Genomic DNA, 7,229 nt, shown 5'->3' on the forward strand with positions numbered 1-7,229 from the left:
CACCCATACCTATAAAATGGCACTCAGATAAACTTGTATGGGTTGAGCAGTGGCCCCTAACTACAGAGAAATTGCGGGCAGCTCATGCTCTAGTACAAGAGCAATTGCTTGCTGGACATATTGTGCCTTCTACCTCTCCCTGGAATACCCCTATCTTTATCATAAAGAAAAAATCTGGAAAATGGAGGCTTCTGCAGGATCTTCGAGTGGTAAATGCTATGATGCAAATCATGGGACCATTGCAACAGGGTTTGCCTTCTCCAGTAGCAATTTCCAAATATTGGCAGTTGATAGTTATTGATTTAAAAGATTGCTTTTTTACAATCCCTTTACATCCTGACGATTGCTGTCGATTTGCCTTTAGTCTACCTGCCACCAATTTTTCTAAGCCTGCCTTACGTTATCACTGGGTGGTTCTACCTCAAGGTATGGCAAATAGTCCAACTATATGTCAGGCATACGTTGCAGCTACATTGGAACCTATTAGAATAAAATATCCCGACCTTTATATAATTCATTATATGGATGATATATTGCTAGCCGCTAAAAATACCAAAGAACTACAAGAGGCATTTGCTGAGATGCAACGAGTCTTAGAGGCCTCTGACCTAATTATTGCACCTGAAAAGGTTCAGATTGTCTCCCCATATAATTATCTTGGTCATGTGATACACAATGGAGGCGTTAGACCTCAAAAATTACATATTGACAGTGCTCACCTAAGAACATTACATGATTGGCAACGTTTTCTGGGTGACATACAATGGATACGGCCCTCCCTAGCTATTAAGTCAGGAGAACTTAGGCCTTTATATAATATGTTGATAGGAAATGCTGACCCTACCTCACCTAGAAAGCCTACGTCAGAGGCAAAGAGGGCATTGCAGTTATTATCTCAAAGTATAGAACAAGCTCATTTGCAACAAATAGACTATAATTCACCTTTGCAATTTCTGGTGTTAGCATCCCAGTTTTCACCTATGGGAGTATTTTGGCAAACAGGGCCTATTATATGGGTGCACCTGCCAGTGTCGCCATCCAGAGTTGTTGCGCCTTATTATAACATGATTTTGCAGTTACTTTGGAAGGCTAGGCACACCAGCATACAAGTGTTTGGAAAGCTCCCAGATAGAATCGTGCTTCCTTATGACAAAGAGCAGGTGGCACATCTGCAGCAGTATAATGATGACTGGACGCTATTTTTAACCTCCACTGCAGCCACTCTTGACAATCATTATCCTCAGCACCCATTCTTGGGATTTTTTAAAAAACACCCGGTAATTTTTCCCCGGGTAATTAAGACCAGACCTATACCCGGTGCTCCACCCAGCGCTCGAATTGTCTTCACGGACGCATCCCCCCGCGGTAATGCTGCAGTAATCTCTTATGACACACTTTCAAAGTTTCCCGTGGGCAATATATCAGCGCAGGTGGCTGAGGTTATGGCTTGTATCCTAACTCTACAAGTTTTTTCCCAGGAGCCATTCAATCTGTATACTGACAGTGTATACCTATCCCAGGTCCTTCTGCCACTGGAAACTGCTCCCTATGTTTCTCCTACATCGCACATACAACAACATCTTTGTAAGTTGCAACATTTGATATGGTCCAGGCATGACCCCATCTTTGTAAGTCATATCAGAAGTCACACCCAGTTACCTGGACCCCTAGCTGAAGGTAATCAGCTAGCAGATATACATACACGCATATTTCTGGCTACCCCTGAGGATAAGGCCATCCGCCTGCATGCCAAATATCATTTAAATGCTAAATCCCTCCAATACCATACTGGTTGTTCTAAAGCCTCTGCTTTGCAAATCACTACCCGATGCTCTTCTTGTGCTCCTTTTCACAACATGCCCTCTATGGGAGTCAACCCTCATGGTCTTAAACCTAATGATCTCTGGCAGATGGACATCACTCATGTTCCATCAGCCGGGACATTAAAATATATGCATGTGTCTGTAGATACATATTCTAAAGTAGTCTTCACATCCCTACATATGGGAAAAAAAGTCAAAAGTATTATAGCCCACTGTATATCAGCCTTTGCTTATATGGGAATACCAAATCAATTAAAAACAGATAATGGGCCTGCATATACCAGCTCAAAATTTCAACAATTTTGCAAGGAGCATGAAATTACCCATACAACAGGAATCCCTTACAATCCACAAGGTCAAGCTGTGGTTGAAAGAATGAACATGGTCTTAAAACATTCAATCTTATTTACTCTAAATTTTCTCACTGTGGATACCAAAGGGTATTCAGCTATAGAAAGGCATTGGTCCAGGGCCAAGAACTCCCTGGGATGGGTAAGATGGAAAGATCCCTTATCTGGGCAGTGGAAAGAGCCAACACCCTTATTAGCCAGGGTGAGAGGGGCTGTTTGTGTTTATCCTCCAGGGGAGCATAAACCCATTTGGGTTCCTGAAAGATATGTTCATCCAGTGGAGGCCAACCTTGATGAGACCAACGCTGATTCTACAGGCGCCAGTAGCAATCATCTTGATGAATCCTGCCCTGAGTGAACCAACAGTCTGGAGCCAGCCCCTCGCTGTTGGCCTTCGACCACTAACTCTGATCTTCCAGATGCTTTGATGTGGGGAGATTTTGTCACGACAACAGCACTTCTGCAGGAGCAGGTAGATGCCTTATGGATGACGCAACAAGTGTCCTGTTCTCATTTTCATCATTCTGTTTGTGTAACACCTGGTCATGTTGTTAATGCCTCAGAAATTGAAATAGTTAAATGTCTATATGAGAGGTCCCTGGAATGTAATCTTTCTCAATTTTACGTCTCATCTAGCTCATCAAATTATAAGAATTAATAATACTAGGGTGCCCCCTACATCAGCTGAAGGTTGGTGGAATGCCATGGTCCAGCTGGGAGGCTGGGCTCAGCGGTGCATGGGGCCATTGTTGCTGACCGCTCTTGGGTTTAGTGCCATAGTCGTTGGGCTCTGGATCCTTTGCCAGTGGATGAGATCTACAAGGTCTCAACAGATAGGCACTCAACACGTCCTGTTAAGTTTGTCATCTGGTAATCCAGATGTACTCAGGTCTGGCTGAAGATGCCTCCATAGACGGGCAACTTCCACAGAGAGGGCGCCCGCCTAAGACAGGGATGAGGCCTCCCAATGACGGGTAAGGGATGATCCCTCTGGGACAACCTAAGACAGGGGGATCTTCCATTATATAAAGGAAAAGGGGTGAGATGTTGGGACATGCTGTCCTGGCCTCCATCTGCACCTCCCCCGCAGTGACCTTTTTTGTTCCTCAGTCTCAAAATTGTTTACCAGCTCATTTTCCGGTATCAGGTCCTGAGAACACCATGACCTGGCACTGACCCTGTGGTCATGCAACAGCTCCCCCGCCCCGTTGGGTCAGCTGCCTTCTGGGCTAGGGTATAAAAGCAACCTGGGGCTGAGAAATAAAGGCTTCTTCTGCTACACTAAAAGTGTGATTGTATCTTCAATCCTGACGTCCTCCGCTCAGAGATCAGCTTTGTGCGGTGCAGGCATGGCAACTCTGCCGAGAAAACTACATCCCAAACTTAACTTCTGGTTCTTTCTGGGGTTTAGTCATATGGATTGCTTTCATCTGAAACTGTGTTTGAAGAGCAGATTGGGTTTGGGGTTTTTGTTTTTTTTTTTTTGGTTGTTGTTGTTGTCTTTTTGAGACAGGGTCTCCCTGTAGCCCCAGCTGTGTAGACCAGGCTGGCCTCAAACTCACAAAGATCCGCCTGCCTCTGCCTCCCAAGTGCTAGGATTAAAGGCATGCACCACCATACCCGGCTCAGACTGCTATTTTTTATCCATATATCAAATGGTAGGGCAATTTCCTCATGCTCTCCACTCCTTAGACAGGAAAACTAAAATACTGAAAAACCCAGAAGGCTGGGAAGGGTTTCTGTGCGGGACATGGCCAACAGGCAGCCATGGGGATCAATAAGGTTAGATATAGAATCACTGAGAAAATTCTGATAGGGTACTTGAGTAATGGAGGGTTTGGGGTTTGCTCCCCTGTGATGAGGAATGAACCCAACTTTTTGTGAATCAATGCAAAAGATGGGAAGACCAGAGTGCTGAAGACTGCTTGGTTTCCAGGTCTTCCTTCCATCTGTGTGGTCAGCTGCACAATGGACTGACAGCTCTGATTTCCTGTTCAGTCTCAATTTTCAGTCTGCTTTTTTTTTTTTGCCACATTTCGTTTACTGTTATTTGGGTTCTGAAAGCACTGAAACCCACAGGCAGGCCCAAATGGCTTGAGAGCTTTGTTTTCTGTTTATGCTTAATTTTTCGTGTTCTTTTTTTTTTTTTGCCACATTTCGTTTACTGTTATTTGGGTTCTGAAAGCACTGAAACCCACAGGCAGAGTCCTATTTCCCTTTGTCTTCTACAACCTGACACTCAGGGAACACCCTTTGGATTGGAATTTTTCCTTCCCTCTGAACACGTTTGTGACCTTTGGAGCCAGTAGCCCATAACTCACAAAGCTTGAATTCAGCATTGGTTCCTTGTTTGGAATCAAGCCAAGTTTCTGAGTTGAATGATGCCTGTTGCTAACAGCATAACCCTGACTGCCAACAGTCAGCCAGCATGAAGAATGAAGCGGCAAGGTAAGGACAGTCTCCATGAGTTCAAAGAGCCTAGGGCTGGACAGTCACCCATTTCCCTCACTATACTCTGGGCCCTTGTCTGAATCTGTATGAGTCCTGAGCTGGATGCCACCATTGCCGGAAGTTCACATGTGCAAACTTCTGTTGGCCCAAAAGCCCGTTTCCCTATGTTCATGGACCAACTCTGGCTCTTACAATCTTTCCAACCCCACCCCCACCCCCGCTTCCACAATGTTCCCTGAACTGTAGGTGGGTGAGGTTTAATATAGGTGTCCTATCTAGGAGCACACACTCTGAAGTCACTTATTCTCTAAAACCTAGCCAGATGTGGCCTTCTGTGTACATCACTGTCTGTCATATAAGGAAACTTAGCCAGTGAGAGTTGAGGGATGTACTAATATTCTCTACCCCCTCTTCCTGTGTTCCATGAGCCTTAGGTGTACAAGTTCCAGTGTAGATGTGTCACTGTATTAGTTACTTTTCTGTTGCTGGATAGAAACACTGACCAAAGCAACTTATAGAGGCAGAGTTTATTTGAGTTTATGGTTCCAGAGGAATTACAGTCCTTCTTAGCAGGAAGGAACAGCAGCAGAGGTAGCTGGAGGGGGAGTGGGAGCTAAGCTCTGCATCTTCAAACAGGCACAGGAATCAAGAGTGACTGGAGATCCAGCAAGGTTTAAGAACTCTAAGCCCACCCCCAGTAACGTGCTTCCTCTAGCTTCTAAGACCTCTCAAAACAGTACCACCACTGGGGACAAAATGTCCAAATACTTGGAGCTTATGGGGGACATTTTCATTCAAACCACCACAGTCACCTAGGACTGGGCATCTCTCAGATGCATATTCTCTGTTTGTGACCAGTTGTGGAACTCTGTTGCAAAAATAAGCTTTGATGGTGGTGTGTGGTATACTCTTTGGGGTTGTAGGAGGGCCAGTCTGTGTCAGGAGGATCAGGAGCTAGGGGAAGGAGTGGGGATGACCTGAGGAGAGACTTTGCAAACTATGAGGCTTTAGCTAGTCTGGTTTAGGAAGCTAGTCCAGAGATCTGAAGTCTCATTTTTCTTTTTGTTGGTCTTCTGTGGCAGGTCTCCCTCTAGTCCCTTACTATATAGTCCAGACTGGCCTCATTCTCACAGAATCTGCCTGCCTCTGCCTCCTGAGTGCTGGGATGAAAGACTTAAACCATCATGCTTGTAATTCATTCATATATATATATATATAATTTTCCATGAATTTTTTTTCTGTGATAAAATCCTCTGACAAAAACCAGCTTGGTAGGAAACCTTACAGTTTACAGTTCATCATGGAGGGGAGCCAGAACAGGAGCTCAGGGCAGAAACCTGGGGTCAGGAACAGAAGGAAAACTCATGGAGGAATGCTGCAGTTCACTGACTTGCTCCTCTGACCTGGGCTCAGCCTGCTATCTGAACCTGCCCAGGGGTGTCACCACCCGCATCTGGCTGAGCCCACCCACAGTACTCAACAATGAGGAAAATGTAGAATATGGTGTCACACCCCTTTAATTCCAGCATTCAGGAGGCAAAAGCAGGCAAATCTCTGTAAGATCAAAGTCAATTTGACCTACATTGCAAGTTCTAGGCCAGCTGGGGCTACAGGGAGACCATGTCTCAACTAAAAGGGGAGGGGCCAAGAAGATGACTCCACCAGTAACAGCCCTTGCCACCAAGTCTGAGGACCAGAGTTTGAGTCCCAAGACCCACCTGGTGGAAGGAGAACGGGTTCTTCATGTTGTCCTCTGACCTCCACACACAGGATGCAGCACCCACACTGACTCAGATACATTCACACAAAAATAAGATTTAAAAAATGTAAAAATATGTTTTTTAAAAAAGAATGAAAAAAGGGACCAGGCGTGGTGGCACATGCCTTTAATCCCAGCACTTGGGAGGCAGAGGCAGGCAGATCTCTGTGAGTTCAAGGCCAGCCTGGTCTACATAGTGAGTTCTAGGACAGCTGGGGTTACAGGGAAACCCTGTCTCAAAAAGACCGAAAAAAAAAAAAGAGAGAGAGAGAGAGAATGAAAAAGATAAGGGAAATGTCTTTGACAAGTGCAACAGTCAAATTCAATAGAGGAAATTACCACAATGGAAGGGGGTGGTGGTGGTGGTGGAAAGATTTAAGAGCCAGGGTTGGTTCATGAACATAGGAAAACAGACTTTTAGGTTTGCACATGTGAACTTGGCACTTGACAGAACTCTTAAGAGGGAGAAACCTTAGCAATGTACAGAATGTGGCAAAGCTTTCTCCAGCATGTGCCCTTTCATTGAACACCTTAGGACTCAGAGGTGAGAAACCAAAAGAATATACAACATGTAGGAAAGCCTTCAACAGAGTCTGAGCTTACCCTGCATCAAAGTGCTCATACATATGAATGCAAACCCTGAGAAAAGGCACCTACACAATCATCAGCATGAGAGAACAAGAGCAGCTGAGAAACTGTGCCATTGTATACGGTGTGGAAAATCCTTCTGTGACAAGTCCAGATACTGTGACTTAGAAAACCCACACAGGTGAAATGTCCTATGAATATAAACAATGTGGAAAAGCCTACCAAGTGTCTACTCTAAGGTTGAATCAAAGCACTCAT

This window comes from Nannospalax galili, unplaced genomic scaffold, assembly GCF_000622305.1.
Source record: "Nannospalax galili isolate Female #2095 unplaced genomic scaffold, S.galili_v1.0 scaffold1431, whole genome shotgun sequence".
Taxonomy (NCBI): Eukaryota; Metazoa; Chordata; class Mammalia; order Rodentia; family Spalacidae; genus Nannospalax; species Nannospalax galili.